This window comes from Cibotium barometz, chromosome 7 (genome assembly GCF_041138505.1).
Source record: "Cibotium barometz isolate CiBa-2024 chromosome 7, ASM4113850v1, whole genome shotgun sequence".
In the NCBI taxonomy this organism is placed as follows: domain Eukaryota; kingdom Viridiplantae; phylum Streptophyta; class Polypodiopsida; order Cyatheales; family Cibotiaceae; genus Cibotium; species Cibotium barometz.
The window spans coordinates 56,537,582-56,555,157 of NC_141052.1; the positions used below are offsets into that span (position 1 = coordinate 56,537,582).

The 17,576-nt window shown below is 46.5% G+C and overlaps 1 pseudogene across 7 annotated transcripts in view; it reads left to right on the forward strand.

Annotated features, from left to right (window-relative positions):
- The window catches only part of LOC147637225 (protein ETHYLENE INSENSITIVE 3 pseudogene), a 37,088-nt pseudogene extending 20,347 nt beyond the window's left edge, over nt 1-16,741 (forward strand). For all 7 annotated transcript variants that reach the window (XR_015266355.1, XR_015266354.1, XR_015266353.1 and 4 more), the window contains one exon: nt 14,891-16,741. The product of XR_015266355.1 is annotated as a protein ETHYLENE INSENSITIVE 3 pseudogene, transcript variant X3 (transcript). The remainder of the gene's footprint in view (nt 1-14,890) is intronic.
- The last annotated feature ends 835 nt before the right edge of the window (nt 16,742-17,576 follow it).

Below are 17,576 nucleotides of genomic sequence, written 5' to 3' on the forward strand. Positions count from 1 at the left end.
TAATGAAGCAAAGATTGAAGCAGGTGGGCAAGCGATGCCCAAGGTTGTCTTTCAGGAGCTTCGGACCTTTTCCCATCCGGAAAAAGATTAATGAGGTGTCTATGCAGTTAAAGCTACCTCCGAGTTGGACTATGCACGATGTATTTCATGTCAGTTGGTTAAAGCCATATGCAGGTCCACCCCCTTCAGAGGTCAAAGACAAAGGGGAACCAGACATTGTTGATGAAGCAGAAGTAATGGTTCCAGAACAGATCCTTCTGCACCGTTTCAAGCATGGCTCAGGCCGAAGACTACGACAGTTCCTCACGAAGTTTCAGGACCGAGGAACTCATGAAGCAGTATGGCTTGACAAAGAGTTCTTCGAAGACTATCCGGCGTTATTGACGGATTATTTGGAGGCTATGCAGCTTCTGTCAAGTTAAGCAGAAGGGGATGCCACGTAGACATTTCTGTACAGAAGGTGCGGGACTTGGGATGGTGAACTGGTCCCATGTGAGCCCAGTCCGGGACGAGTCAGCCAGGGATCCATCTCAGATGTCCGAGGTCAGGTGTGCATTGTCGTGCACATGAGTCTAAGGTCAGGTGTGCACTGTCCTGCACATGAATCAGTGCCAGTCGGCGTTGTGAATCTCCCTCTAGAATGATGTTAGTGGTTCTGTGTATCTGGTATGGTACCGGATGCCAGATCACTGAGTAGATAGTGGTTAGGACAAGGGGCCAGCCCATAGGGCTACCCCGGATCTTAGTGTGGGCATGGGAATGGTGTAGAACCACCCCCATGAGGGGCAGGAAGGCCCAGGCTGAACCCACCAGCCATTGAGGGGCCGTAGGACAGCCCGAGGGCAAGATTAAGGCTATTTCCAGGAGTTTACAGCCTTTATATGGCTGTAGGGCAAGTATGGGGCAGCCCATACAGGCTGCCCAGCCCTTGGATTGTGGGCAAAAGCTGTGCCCAGCCCTCTGGAAGCAGGCGCATGATGCCCAGCCAATTAGGGAAAAAATGCAGCATTTTATGTGATTTATTTCAGCATTAAATGCTGGAAATTCAGTTGTGGGAGTATTTTATGCTGGCCGACTGCTCATGATTGGGTAGTATAAATAGGAGAGTCCATAATCCCAATCGTTCATCTCATTCTCCACCAAGAGCTCAAGCATAAGGGGCTAGACAAAGCCAAGAGGGTGCTTAGCAAAGGGGTGAAGGGTTCAGGTCAAGGGCAGGGTATTCCCAGCCAAGAAAAGGTCCAAGATTGCTGTATTTTCTTTCAGATTTCTCATCATTCTAATAAAGTAAATACACCATCCATGGTGGGGGCCCTACAGAGGGTAATTGGGACCCAATACTGTGTCCTCTCCACCTCTCTCTCTCTCTCTTCCTGTCTAGTCGCTGTTCACCACCTCTCTCTCTCTCTCTCATTTCATTTCTCTCTCTCCCAATACTGTGTCCTCTCCACCTCTCTCTCTCTCTCTCTCATTTCATTTCTCTCTCTCTCTCTCTCTCTTCCTGTCTAGTCGCTGTTCCGCCTGCCTCTTCGCTGTTCCGCCTGCGCCCCCCTCTTTCTCTCTCTTCGCTGTCCCGCTACCTGCCTGCGCCCCCCCCTTTCTCTCTCTCTTCGCTATTCCGCCTGCGCCCCCCCCTCCCGCTACCTGCCCGCGCCCCCCCCCCCGGCTGTTCTGTTCTGTTCTGCGCCCTTTCCCCACCCACCCTTAGTCAGGCCCCCAAGGCAGCAACATAACTCTCTCTCTCTGCTGAATCTCCTCTCTTTCCCTTTCCCCTGCATGACTTGACCCCCCCTCCCTGCTGTCATGGATTAATTTTCAGTCCATTGGCTGTGGGAAGTTCTGCAAAAAGTCATGGCCAAGACCGGGTTTAAAGAGGAGCTCGTGAAGGTAGAAGACAAGCTCGGCACAATTATCAAAGAAAACAAGAAGATGGTTGACTCTTCCGTTACCGCAATCATAAACCGCCTCTCCAAACTCGAGAAGGGATTTGACAAAATCCAGGAGCTCGAAGAGAGATCTTCCAAGCAAGAGGCTGAGATTTCAGCCTTAAAGGAGGAACTAGTGGAGGCCAAACTGCATGCTAAAAGTCAAGCGGCTGAAATCTCAGCCCTCAAAAAGGAGTTGGAAGCCACTTCAAAAAGCAAGCTTGAGGATGGAGAATTTCAGCCCTCCTTGATTGAAGAGCTGAATACCATCAAGGAACAAATGAGGATCATTCGAGAGGAGGAGGAGCAACATAAAGAGAAGACATCTTCATGGGTGGAGGTGATCACAAAGACACAAAAGAAGATGGACGAGGCCGAGAAATGGATCGAGGTCGCCAAGAAAGGGAAAGGTAAAGAATCGCCACCCATCCCCACTCCCACCATCATCAACATGACCCTTGAAGAGGAGCAAAGGAGGAAGACCCGGGCCTTACATGTACGAGTGTCCGGTCTAAAAGACCGTGATAATGCGGAAGGGGAAACCAAGGAGCTCTTCTCTATGATGGGCATTGAAGCCACGCACACAAAGGCATGGAGAGTGGGAAAGAAGAGGGAAGGTAGTGGCGAATCTTCTTCTAAGGAGAGAGCACTTATCATTCGTTTCCCCTCCATGGAAGCCAAGAAGGACTTCTTGAAGAGACGTCCTACACTCAAGCAAACGGGAATATTTCTTGGAGATGACCTCACACTCTCGCAACTTGCCCACATGAAAGAAGTTATGCCCGAGATAAGGGCAGCCCGAGAGAAAGGGAAAGTCGCCTTCTATAGAGATGGTAGAGTGGTGATTATGGAGAGGCGCTCTTCATGACGGCGCGAGACCTATGGGACTACACTCAAAGTTGCTACTTGGAATTGTAATGGATCTCTACGCCTTGATGTAGGGGCTTTTGAGGATAGTTTCACTGGGAGGGACATCATCTTCTACTGTGAGACGCATCAGGCTCCTGGACAGTCCATGCCACATGTTAGTGGATACCGATGGGAGACAGCTTGTAGACAGGAGACTCGTTCAGAGCATAGAGGACGGGGCTCAGGAGGAGTGGCAGTATTGTTTAGAGAGGAGCTACAGCCACTGATACATATAGTCCGCAGAGATGAGCAGGCTAGGTACATGTGGGTTAGACTGAGGGCAGAGACCGGCAGATATCTCTACATTGCTATATGCTATTTTGCTCCTAGTACATCAGTGTATGCATCACCTAGCGGGCAGTCTCCCTTTTCTATTTTGGATGATGACATTTGGGAGTTCTCCAGGGATGGTGACATCATTCTCTTGGGAGACTTCAATGCCAGGACCGCCCATAGCCAGACAGTATTTTATGATACCTCAGAGGAGATGTTGAGGGAGCTTGATGTTAGGGATATGGGCCTATCTAGACTCTCACAAGATGAGGAACATACAGTGTATGGGCGGTATTTGATAGACATGGGGACTGCACATGGATTGGCCATCCTGAATGGCCTACAGAGATTCCCAACATCGGGCGGTTTCACTAGCTTTCCACATCGGCATGGTGCTAGTACAGTGGACTATGTTATGGCTCAGCCCAGTCTCATTCCCTCTTTTCAGGATTTTATGGTAGGCACTAGGCCGGTTGGAATAGCAGTGGATCATGCTATCTTGTCCTTCACTCTCACATTTCAGTTCAGCACCGCTCCATTGGGACAGGTCTCCACACACACTCGTTATACCTTTACGAGGGAGACTGACATCGTATACACGGATGAGATATACAGACGCCTATGTGCCGAGGAGCCGGGACGGCCATTAGATGAGCTCACTCAGATATTGATAGAGACGCTTCATGCTGCAGCATCAGAGGCATATCCCCATAGTCAGCCTACACGGAGACGATCTGGGAACATGCCCCAGAACAGTTGGTATGATGAGGAGTGCAGAGAGATGAGGATCAGATTACAGAGAGAGGTGCTCATGGGTGTTACCACTCACAGACAGTCACGGATTACCTTCCGGCACCTAGTGCGACGGAAGAAGAGGGCTTATCTTGCTCAGTTAGAGAGGGATTTGTACCAGTTGTTTATGAGTCAGGACTCAGGCGAGGCATGGAGACTATTCCATGAGCATTCACCATCACCAGCCATTACCTCCACAGAGATTTGGGGTGAGTATGCAGCATCCCTGTACACAGCACCAGGACAGCCGCCCCTGCCAGACCCATCGGAGCCATGCCTAGAGACGTGTGCTTTCTTTACTGCTGAGATGGTAAGGAAAGCTATTGACAGGATGAGGACTGGGAGAGCATATGATCATGATGGTTTGGTAGCAGAGCACTTTATTCATGCCAGAGATATGCTTGCAGAGCTTATTGCTATGATGTTTAACCGAGCCATGTGTGAGGGTTTTCCTGAGACTTGGAATATGTCCACGATTGTGCCTATCTTCAAGTCAGGGGATCCCATGCTTCCTGGGAATTATCGTACCATCATGATTGGTCACACATTGGCTAGATTATATGCATCTATTCTTGAGCAGGAGTTGAGTAGATGGGCAGAGAGAGAGGGCATACGTGCATCAGGGCAGGCAGGGTTCAGGAGAGGTTTCTCCACTCTTGACCATATCTTGACACTCAGAGCTATTATTGAGGAGGGCAGATTATATGGCAGGAGGATTTATTGTTGCTTTGTGGATTTCCGCAAAGCTTTTGACACAGTACCGAGAGCCAGACTGATGCGCAGACTACAGGAGATGGGAGTGCCCACAGAGCTGATTTGGGGAATCATGGCTTTATACAGGACAGTTGTGGGGCAGGTACGTACTACCCAGGGTATATCTGAGATGGTTCACTCCACTATTGGGGTGAAACAGGGCTGCCCCCTTTCCCCTACCTTATTTGGGATGTATGTGGATGAGGTTTCGGACTATGTAGAGCGGGAGGGTGACAGAGGAGCACAGCTAGCAGGGACATGGATTCCGCTGTTATTGTATGCTGATGATATTGTGCTGATCTCAGATTCTCCAGAGGGGATGCAGCGTCATTTGGATGCATTGCACATGTTTGCAGAGGACAGTGGATTGTCTGTTAACCTTGGTAAAACCAAGGTGATGGTGTTTAACACCACAGCACAGTGGGTTAGGAGGTCAATGCCCACCTTTACATATGGTCAGGAGACAGTGGAGTATACAGATGCATATACTTACCTTGGTGTGGTTTTTAGTGGCCCACTATTTTCCTTGAGGAGAGCAGCGGAAACCAGATTGACCAGAGCTTATGCAGCATTGGGGAGACTAGAGAGGATGTGTTCGCAGGTTCAGTTTCAGGAACCTCGAACAAAGCTGTGGCTCTTTGACACTTTGGTCACTTCAGCCATGCTGTATGGAGTGGAGATATGGGGACCCTCAGTGGATCACCACAGCCGAGCTGGTAGCACTGATGGATGGAGACGTATGGAGAGGTCCTTGGTTTCTATGATTTCCCGGATGATTAGGGCCAAGGCCTCCGTACCACATGATATTATCCGTGCAGAGATGGCTGCCCCCCCATTGGTAGTAGAGGCACTCACTCGATCAGTCTCCTTTATACATAGCACTTGGGCTCTCCCTAGAGACAGATATGCTCGCTTAGCCCTGGAGTCTTCACGACAGTTGGCATCACAGGGAGACGGATCATGTTGGTATGCACAGATGACAGCTTGGTTCCAACTGCATGGCTTTAGTATGGACTGGCTACCTCCATTTCAGTACTCCCTGGATGCACCCTCCCTCTCTCTCACACGGGCAGAGATTACCAGACTTATCAGGCAAGACTTGACTCAGCTGGACACTAGGAGGACATGGATACAGCCGACACACGAGCTTGGTACGAAGATGGCTTTCTATAGAGATCATCTTCTCCAGCTCACGGAGGATGGGTTTGTGATTAGACCCAGCTACATGGATACTCATCTTTCTCATGGGGTACGGTGTGCTATTGGTCAGATGCGCACATCCTCACACCAGCTAGAGATTGAGACTGGCAGATTCAGAGGAGTACCAGCTGAGGCCAGGATTTGTCAGCTATGCCAGATGGAGCCAGAGACAGAGTTACATTACATATGTCACTGTCCAGTATATTATGAGATACGAGGCCGTTTTCACTGCCTGTTCAGAGAGGGCTTTGGACCACTTTCTAGAGTCATGAGATACCAGGATCAGAGATGCCTCGGATTGTACTTGCTGGAGCTGCGTAGACATAGAGAGGGTCTCCTGAGAGGGAGGGGATCAGAGAGGGAGAGACACCTACAGAGGCAGATTACAGACTTCTTTCGACCAGAGATTGAGCAGTCAGGTCAGCAGGCATTGCAGCTAGCCCCAAAGTACAGCCGCACCAGAGGTACACTGATTGATCGGGCTATAGAGCTGGGGCGGTCCAGGCGCCCCAAGATGAGAGGCCCATCTCGACACCGGCGGAGACTACAACAGAGGATCAGGATCATACTAGCACGGCATGGGAGACGTCCAGTCAGAGTACTCACCATGGAGGACATTGAGGATATCCGCCATCGACCGATGAGAGACATCTTTGGATAGTGATGTGTATGATGCTTACCTTTGTTGCTGGAGTTTTCCTCCTAGATGTTATCCATTAGGCGTTCCTGGTACCGTACTTTTCCTCATAGTTGTTTCAGTTTCAGTTAGTTGTTTAGTTGTTTTTAGCTTTCCTTACACAGACATTGTATCAGATCCACCAATTGTTGTAACCTTTTTGGTCTCATAGGTCATTTTGGCCTTTTGAAGACGTTAATATATCATTTCATTTCTCTCTCTCTCTCTCTCTCTCTCTCTCTCTCTCTCTCTCTCTCTCTCTCTCTCTCTCTCTCTATTTTCTGCACTTCTCCTTTCAGTTTGTGCGTTAATTTCCGTCGCGAAAAGAGTGCTGAATTCTGTCTAGTGGTCTGAATCAAAGTCACGTATCCCTTTTTGCTCAAAGCATCGGCCACTAGATTGGCCTTTCCATGGAAGGTAGTGTTGGAATATCCGGCTCCAGCGGTACTATCGATCACTCCGGCATTGTCTGAATCCAGTGTAATGCCTGATGGTCAGTGCGAACCTCAAGGTCACGGCCATAAAGGAAATGTTTCCAATGTTTCAAGGCTTGTCCATAGCTCCGCTGCTATTACTGATAATTCTCAATTTAATTGAAAGAATTGGATCATTATCCAATTATGGATTGATTCATAATTTCTCTATGAAATAAATATCATAAAAGCATTAAAAAGCCATTATTTTGGCCTCAATATTGGGAATTGGCAAAGGTTGTAACAATCCGACGGGTTTTTGTCGATCAAATTTGACCTTTTGACAAACCAAACATTCTCGAACATATTGCTCAATATCCCTTCTCATGCTAGGCCAAAAGAAATAACTCTCCAAAGCCTGAGTTGTTGTCATGATGCCCCTATGTCCCATATTAGGTGGGGCATGGCATTCTTCCATTACCTTTGGTCTCAGATCCTTGGTTACACAAACGAGTTTGCATCATAAGAAACCCTTCCTTGATGACATAAGAAGTCACCAAGTCTCCATTCTGTAACCTGTCCCAAATGTCCTTGAAATCTTCATCTGTAGCATAAAGATCTTTCATCATAGTGAAGTTCAAATGATATCCCATAGAAACTGCATGGGTCATGGGTCTTTGAGATAGAGCATCTGCTACTTTGTTGTCTTTACCATGAGTATGCATAATCTGAAAATGAAATTGGGCCAAATAACTAGCCCATCGTATACCTAAAGCTTTGATGATCTGTCTTGATAACAAATGTCACCATTTGATCCATCTCCATTTCTGAAGCCACTTCTATGGGATTGTCACTCCATAGAGCGGCCAGATTTGTACCATGTTCACATGTGGCCAAGCCAGTGCCCCATGTGAAAGGGTCAGTCATTTGGTGTCACATGGACGGGAACCAGTTTTGTGCCACCCGTGTGTGACCGGTATTGTGCCATATGGACGGGAGCCTATTTGCTGCCACCCGTGTATGACCAGGATTGCGTCTTACCCATGGGACTGTCACTCCATGGTAGGACTGATATTTGTGCCGACCTTGTCTATGGGATTGTCACTCCATAGGAAGGCCCGTGTCCCAGGACTTGTGTTTTGTCTATGGGACTGTCACTCCATAAAAAACCAGGACTTCACATTTCTGTCACGCCAGTTTTGTGCCCAACAAGAAATCCTTGTACAAATTTCATGAAAGGGAGATTTTGTCCATTACATGTGCACATGCATTTATGTTTGCATGCATAAACTTTTTTTCGCATGACTTGTTTTCATGTGTTTGCCTGCTATGTCGTGCCAGTACACTAGACGGGGACGCCCCCAGTGTACCGTGGGTGTGCTGTTTGTTGATGAGTTGGTGTGGCGTGTGAACAGGTGGTAAGTATTACCCTTTTTGGCCTTTTCAAATGTAAAATCCATAAAGTAATGTAAACCTTAATGTTGATAAGGTTGGGTGTTCACACATATTTAAAACATTGGCTGGACACTGTTATTGTGGGTGCCCAAGAAGTTGACTTTTGATTAAGGCCTAATCTCAATTAAGGTTAAGCATTGCATGTGAAGCATTATCCCCTCCACACGTGGGTGGTGTGGGGTGGTGGATGGTAGAAGAAGTTGACTACCATCTCCTACAACCCGCCTGCTGCCCAGCACCTGTTGGCTGTCCAGTACCCGCCTACAGTGCTGTACCCGCCTGCTGCCCAGCGCCGCCTGTTTGCTGCCCATTACCCACATACTCCTCTATACCTACTGTTGTTGGTGTACCCACCTGCTGCTAGTGTACCTACTGTTGCTGGTGTACCCGACTGTACCTACTAGAGTACCCGACTGCTGTTCCTGCCCTGAATCTGCGGCCTGCCTAACTACAGCACCTGTGTGTTGCTGCATCTCTTGTACCCGCCTACAGTATTGGAGAACATTAAAAAGGGGATGAACTTCTCTCCTGAGATCTGAATTTAAATCCTTGTCAGGTACTTATTTCTGTATTTTCAGATTCAGAAATTATTAAAATTAAATGTTGTCTTTACAAGTCTTGTCAGGCAAGCATCACCCCCAGTTGCCTTCATGAAGGAAGGCCACCGGGATGGTGATTTTTCCCATGATTACCCTGACCGCCCCCTCACATTTAGAGGAGCCAGTGAAGGTCATTTGGTATGAGGAAAACTGGGAGCAAAGCTGACTAGGGAGCACCAGGTATTATTCCCTCCGTGGTGCTTCACCTTGCCAGGCGTTAGTACAAGCGTACCTGTTGGTGCACGGTCCCGGAAGACCAGTCAGGGCAGGTGTTCACCTAGTAAAGATGGAAAACTGCCTGTGATTTGGTCTACTTCGACAACTCATTCTTCATCGACAAAATCTTATTGTTTTCCGTTGTACTCACTCCTTGTTATGGAGAAATTTGGCCTTGGACCTGTGAACACTTGTACATATAAATACTCAAAGAAATACAACTGTATTGAGAGGGGGGGCGGCCCTTTCCGGCCCCAGTGATGGTGTTAAGTGTTCTTTGTCGTTTTCAGTTTTAATGTCGCAAGTATTGTCCATTGATTGTATTAGTTAAGTGATCTAAAGTATGTGTATTTTATCTTCCGATTTGTAGGCTTCCTGTAGGGAGCAGTTACAACAAACTCAACATCCATAAGATAGTGCTTCCAAATCTTTAAAGCATGAATGATAACCATTCTTTATGTGGATGCGGTCTTTTTGGCTCCTTGAAGTCTTGGACTCTCATAGGCCACGGCATTGCCCTCTTGGTTCAGGGTGAAAGCAAGGGTTGGTGGTACAAAAAAAGGGCCAATTTTTTTTCCACCTTTTTGGTACTTTGGGGGGGGATTTTGAGGGTAAAAGGTTTGTATTTAGGAACTATTTTTAAGATCTTTGAGAATCTTTTGTGCAGTACCACCCCGTGAGAGTAGTGGTGTCATGAGTGGTGGTAGTGGTTTCAATTTTTTATTGTTTTTGCTCATTTGTGTTTGAACTAAGCGGGCGTCGTCTGGTCGCCTTCCTCTGACCATATCTCTCTCTCTCTCTCTCTCTCTCTCTCTCTCTCTCTCTCTCTCTCTCTCTCTCCCCCCCCCCCCCCGCATTCGATTGTAGCAGAGCTGCTCTGCTCTAGAGCTCGCATTGATCAGTCGTCTAGCCATGAGGAACCCAAAGGCCAAGGGAGCTGCTGCCAGCAGAGCGTCACCTTCAACATGCAAACCGAAAGCGAAGGCAAAGGAGAGAATGGTGCCTCCTGGCAGCAGCAACAAGAAGGGGGTGCTTCCACCACAGCCCCCCAACAAACAAAGCCGGAGCACATAGCCAGTCCCAACACAAGGGCAAGTGCAAAACAGTGCAAGGTCGACTCCGAACGGACCTCACTCCTCTTCGACGACGATGAATCAAAATCTACCAGCAAGTCAAGACGTGGTACGCTATTCATTGGCATATGCATGTACTAAGTAAATGGTGCATGTTCACTCCCTGCACTGACATTTGAAGTTAAATGAACAGTACTATATTTGGTACTTTGCAGTAGCAAATTTGGTACTCTTTGAGTACCACAATTGGTACTGTAGGGCATCACCTCACATTAGACACAATGTCGGGCACCACATTTAATCTGTAGGAGTGAGCAATTCTCTGATTGGCATATGCATGTGCTAAGTAAATGGTGCATGTTCACTCCCTGCACTGACATTTGCAGTTAAATGAACAGTACTATATTTGGTACTTTGCAGTAGCAAATTTGGTACTCTTCACAATTGGTTCTGTAGAGCATCACCTCACATTAGACACAATGTCGGGCACCACATTTAATCTATAGGAGTCAGCAATTCTCTGATTTGTTTTGAACACATTTTAGGTAGCACAGGACCTGCATGAAGAGTACGGTCTCAGTCTTGAGGGCAAACTCTTCAAGGACTTGACTGATGAGGACATGCCACCCGAGCAATGGTTAACTGTATTCAAGTTCAAGTACCAAAAGAACAGCAAGATCTATTTAAACCATTTGCAGCCACAACTGGTGGAAGACTGCAGACTTCTATTCTCCAAAGTTTATCAAGGGCCCCCTTCATGTGGTGAATTGACCAACATAGTAGTTTTTGGTACTTCATGTACCAATTTAGTGTTGTTTAAAACTATTTTGGTACAATCCGACCCTTTTTAGTACTGTTTTTATTCTGCTTGGGTTTGGCTTGGGAGTTGTTGAAACTTCATTGTACCCATTTAGTGCTGTTTAGAACTGTTATGGTACAATTTACCTGGTTTGGTACCTATTCTGGTTCAGTTTTTGTACTGCTTGTGTACTTCCTTGCTAATTGTTTGTTTTGGTGGATAAGTGGATAGAGTATGTCTGTTTTGCAGATGGAGTATGTGAAGCTCCACAATGAATGCTTGGAGACCCAAGACCATCAAGAATTTGTACATAAGTTGTGTGCTGATGTGAAGAGGGGGATGAAATATACATTGACTCCAAGGCCTCATGTTGTGGACCCTGCCAACACAATTCATGTGTTTGGTACTTGTGTTGCCTGTGGGGAGGCTTTGGAGGCTTCTTACGTGGTTGGTACCTTCATGCTTCCCTGCAGGCATCAATACCATCCATTGTGTTTTGCAGCTGTGTTGAGAACAAGAGATATGTGCGTGAAGGCACGTTGCAACACCGCAATCCCTTCGGAGGCAAAGGCCTGGGTGTCAGGAGTGTTTGTGTTGGACACTGTATGTTTATATTGTTTGAACTGATGATCTAATCTTGTCTTTCATCTTTGTGCATATGTAGGTAGAGAATCTTTCGGTGCGGACACCCATGACAACTCCCCAATGGATAGGAAGGATCTCCCTGGTCACAGTAAGTCAGATGCCACTTACATGTTTAAAGAAGATCCTTACAAGTCAGTGCAGAAAATACTGCAAGACCTTGATGCCAACACAAGGGAAGGGAAAGGGACTGAGCCTGCTGTAGACTCAAGCATGGGGGGAGATCGACTAAAAGCGGAAGTGCAGGAGAGAGACAAAGACGAAAAGGGACCGGAGGAGAAAGAACAGGGGAGAAGTGATCTGATTGAGGAGGTTGCTGAGCAAGAGACTGACCAAGGCGAGAAGAACAATGAAGAGATGCCGGCTGTTGAGGAGGTGACAATTGAAGTTCTCTCAGAGGCAGAGGTTTTGGCTACGGCATCAACATCTGCAAAGGACAAGGCAGGTAGAAAGAGGAGGAAGAACGGAAAGAGGGCAGCGGAAGCTACTCAAAGTGCACAGGAGGCTGCAAGTGCAGAGGAGCCCAAAGACACTGAGGAGGCTAAAAGCAATGAGGAGGCCAAAGCGGCGGGGAAAGCTACTGAAAGTGCTGAGGAGGTGACAGTTGAAGTTCTCTCAGAGGCAGAGGTTTCGGCTGCGGCATCAAAATCTGCAAAGGACAAGGCAGGTAGAAAGAGGAGGAAGAACGGAAAGATAGCTCAGATGACTGTATTGGATTTTGCAGTCGGGCAGTCATTGCTACCAGAGGGCCCAGATGACTGTATTGGATTTCATAGTCAGACGGTCAATGCGACCAGATGGCCCAGATGACTTGATGAACTCTCGGGCAGTCCTAGCGACCAGATGGCTCAGCACGGTTTTGATGAAACCAGACAGGACAATCCATGAACAAGAGGATCATTAGTTGTGCATTGCATACTGATGTATGCTTGAATTTCTTTGACTTTGTGTGTTGTTTTTGATGTGTGGACGATGCTTGGTTTTATGACATGCGATAGTCCACTGGGCTCCAGACTACTTGGCTAGTACCTGGAATACCTAGTAAACGCTAATGATGCATACTTGTTTGTAGACTAGCTTATGTCTAGTTTTTGCAGAAGGTGAGTATCCATTTATTATATCTAACACATATGACAGGCTATGAAGAACATGTATCATCAAGAACAAGCACATCGGTCAAAGAAAGGCATAAAGATGTTGCGAGAGGAGCAGAACACACCACATTTATGAAGAAAGACCAGATGCACAAGAGCACCAAATGGGGCTAGTATCACGATCATATGGCATATTTGTATCCCACAATTGAGGACAACTGTGATATAAGAGGGAGGGAATGTAACTATTTGGTCCTCCAAGCTCTTTTCACATGATAGAACTCATGCCCGGACGCATGGACAGGATGATGGACACATGGAAACAAGGTCCCTAATGTTGGCATTGGAAAAAGCATCAGTCTTCGTCAAAAATCAGGAAAAAGCAAAAGTCAAACTTTGTTGAGCAAAAAGCGAAAGGCGCCGTTAGAAAGAGGACATCGAATTGGATCAAAAAGCTACTCCAGGGCCAAAAAGCAGGGCCTTGAAGATTGTAAAAGCACAAATCAAGAACTTTGAATATTGTTATTAATATTTAACAAAGAAAAAGCAAAGAGGCAAAAGCAAGAAAAATAAAACAAAAGCAGGGCAAGACAAAAGCATGGACCCCCATCAAGTATATAAGGAGCCTGTACCCTCTTGGTGAGGCATAGAAATACTCGTGGAGATTTTTGAAGGAGATCTTGTGAAAATTCATTCATCATCATCGTCACCTTCCCTCTCTCCACCATCTTACGCTACCATCTCCTCCACCTCTGCCAGTGGCAACACCAATGTAGTGCCAACTTTCTGGCTGCTCTGCCTCCTGCTGCTGCCTCTGCACCATTGAGTGAGCTGTGCCGCCCCTGCCCAGAGAAAAAGCACCGTCTCTGTACCAGCCACCTGCGCCAGCTCCGCCTGCTGCCCTGTGCAGAGATTCTAGCCACCTGCGCCATCTTCGCCTGTGCCACCCTGTGCAGAGACTCCAGCCTGTGCAACAGCACAGCACTGCCGGCCACTGCTACCCTTGGAGATCACTGCTTGGTGCCAGAAGCACCGCCCTGATCCGCTTGAACAAGCCCTGAAGCGTTGCCTTGTTATCTACTGTGCTGCCATCTCTTATCAGCCACCAACAACGATACAGCCAGCCATTCGCTATCTTGAACAGCCTTCTGTCCTATCCAGCAGTTATCACCTTGGAGTTTGCCATCTTGGGATTCCTGTCCATATTGTGTTCAGAGCTCTTGTGGGTGTTTGAAAGCCTCAGAATTTGGTTCAAGCATTAGACTGGTGTAAGACTCTTGTGGGTCATCCTCATGGTGAGCTCGGTATCAGTTATCTTGTGCCTCTACATGAACTCTGCCCAACCTCGACTTCGGCACTTTTGTTTGATATTGTATTCATTTGTTGTATTGGTCCTGGCTTGGAAAAGCCCGTGGATTGTTCCTGAAATAAATTCCTGAAGAGGGGGCGGGCCCTGTTCCCCGCTTAGCGTGGTGTACTTTGTGAAACCCCTTTTTTTCCCATCTCTCTCTTCCCTTTCTCTCTCTCTCTATCTTTATCTCTCGTACACGTGGTTGCATTTGTTACTGGCACGCTCCGTTGGGCTTACAATCGTCTACGAGTCCGCTTAGAGAACTTTAAAGCCGATGAGTTGGCCAAGAGACTTCTCTATGTTGAAACTTGAGGTGTCTTTATGTACTTAGGGGATTTGTTTGGAGTCCTTGGAAGGTGTGCATGAGTATCTTTTGATGGGTGTTATCACCCCGTCACGTGAGAAGAAGCTTCTCAAGAAGGCTTCACGGCTTACTATTCATGATGATATGCTTTACTATGTGGGTCCCGATCAAGTTTTGAGACTTTTGTGCTATGATAACTTTCTGGTTTCAGACATGGTTCTAATTTTGTTATTGAGGAAATTTTCAGTTAAATAAAGGTGTCTTAAATTTGATTGTTAGTTTGTAGCCAAGTTTGCTTCTAAGACTCTTTACGTCTTGGTTTGTTTTCTGGCCAATATGCTTCTTTAATATGTAACAATTACTTGTGTAATCATCAATTGTAAAGATAATTCAGAAGTAATGTGATTTTTTGGCAGTCCATCTGGAAGTAAGCTTTCTTTTGAGAATCTGTGCCTTGAGACCATGGATGAGGATGAAGTGGACGCTTATGAAACCCTCGATAATGATTTAACAAACATCATGGGGGAGACGGATGCAGATGTACTTCAAGATGAGGGCCTTAGTGATGATGACGAAGATGCAGATGAATTGGAGAAACGCATATGGAGAGATCGTGTTAGGCTTAAGCATTTGAAGGAAAAGCAAAGGTCGAAAGGACAAGCCGAGAGGCCAAAGCATAAGCAGTCACACGAACAAGCTCGGCGCAAAAAAATGTCGCGGGCACAGGATGGCATCCTCAAGTACATGCTTAAGATGATGGAAGTGTGCAAAGCACAGGGTTTTGTGTACGGTATCATACCAGAAAAGGGGAAACCAGTCAGTGGTGCATCAGATAACCTTCGAGCTTGGTGGAAAGAGAAGGTGAAGTTTGATAGGAATGGACCAGCAGCTGTAGCTAAGTATCAAGCAGAGCATGGACTGGCGGGAAATGTCGAGGGGACTATAGTTGCTGCCCCTACCCCCCATACTCTTCAAGAGCTTCAGGACACTACCCTGGGTTCTCTTCTGTCTGCCCTCATGCCGCATTGCAATCCTCCACAAAGGAAATTTCCCTTAGAGAAAGGCTTAGCACCTCCTTGGTGGCCCACTGGTGATGAGGATTGGTGGCCCCAAGTGGGTGTGCAAAAAGGCAAAGGGGCTCCACCTTACAAGAAGCCGCATGATTTGAACAAATCGTGGAAGGTTGGGATCCTTACAGCTGTCATCAAGCACATGTTTCCAGATATTACCAGAATCCGTACCATCGTTAGGCAGTCTAAGTGCTTACAAGATAAGATGACAGCAAAGGAGAATGCGACATGGATGGTGGTTTTGAACCAAGAGGAAGGGATTGCACACCAAGAAAGTAATTTTGGTAGTGCGGTCACCAGCGATGATACTTTGGAGGCTGGTGTGGCCCAAAACAGAGCTAATGAGTATGATGTAGAAGGCTTTGATGACGCGTCTACCTTTGCTGCCAGTGGCGATGGGGGTCCGGCAACTCACGCTTTTAATGCTAGTATGGCGATGACACAGAAGGGAGGTTTTGGTAATGAGGAAACAATTTCTATGTATGGCAAGAGGACACCATCTGTTTTGGCCGGAAGGAAGAGAAAGCAAGCAGGCAATTCTATAGACCGTTCGCATGCAAAACACCACTGTCCAAATGGTCATCCTCCTATGGATGGGAATGTCCAGATACCTGATGGAAGGTTGGAAAGTTCGAGTCAAAACTTCCTGCTTGGAGCTGAAATGGGAAACACTATTCAGCAGCATCCAAACGTGCAACATCCAGCAAACTATTCAGTGAGCCCTGTTGAGCTACAAGGATACGGCAAAGAGCTTTTCAATGCAGGGATGCTTAGAGATGCTTCAAGGGTGAGCTTTGAAGAGAACATGGTGTATGGTCAAGGCTACAGAAATGCTGCTAATGTGGAGGGACTTGAACATGCCCGGCTAACTAGCTGTAATGGTGGCAAGGTGATTGCGAACCACTTTCATTATCCACATAATATGGAGGCTCAGGATGAGTTTGGTTTTAGTTCTAGGTACAACATAGGTGTAGACAATACTAATTATTTGGAGGGAGAAGAGCTAGACAGCCTCCCTTCATATGAGGACTTCATCTGTTTTTTCGGGTCATAGTCGCGCTATCATAAGAATAAATACTGCAGACTTGGACATGTTTTGTATCGGTAGCATGGCATTGTACATTCTCTGAACTTGGGTATCGATGGTCTACAATCTGCAGGTTGAGAAGCTTACTAACATGTGTTGATTTCTTACCATCGTTTCTAGTGTTCTGCATTGCAAAGAGTTCTTCATATGAGGACATCATCTGTTTCTTCGGGTCTTAGTCGCGCTATCATAAGAATAAATACTGCAGACTTGGACATGTTTTGTATCGGTAGCATGGCATTGTACATTCTCTGAACTTGGGTATCGATGGTCTACAATCTGCAGGTTGATAAGCTTACTAACATGTTTTGATTTTTTACCATCGTTTCTAGTGTTCTGCATTGCAAAGAGTTCTTATTGTAGATATGTTTTTTAATTGACTTTGATGTGGCAGGTGAGTGTTTCAGATTAGTTTGACCAACTCGTGCACGCCAGTGTTGCATGTGTGTGTGTGTGTGTTGTGATGGCTCTCCTGTCTTCAAGGCTGGTTCAGAGCTGCTGGACCGATGGAAAGCAATTGTGAACTCACCATCATCAACCACAGGTCTGAAGCTGTCTGACGTATGGTTTGGTTGGTGAGTTTATAATTGCTGTCCATATTTGATCTCTGCGTATGCCTGTGCATTTGTGTGTTTTCCATCTGTGAGAGTGTGTGTGTGTGTGTATGTGTTTGTGTACACCTCCATAAAGAATTCAATCATTGGGACAACAAAGCAGTTTTGTAATCCATACAAAGTGATACATATCATAGTTTTTGTCCTTCTTGTATATACTCTAATCTGAGAGATTATCTTTTCTAATTTGAGATATAATAACTTGAGCCAACTGGCCAACAGTGAGGTAGGCTTAAGTTAGTTAAAGAATTTTTTCACAATCAAAGGGTATGTTTTGCACATAAACCTAGAAAGTAACATTAATGTTCCATCTATAAGTTGAGTGCAAGAT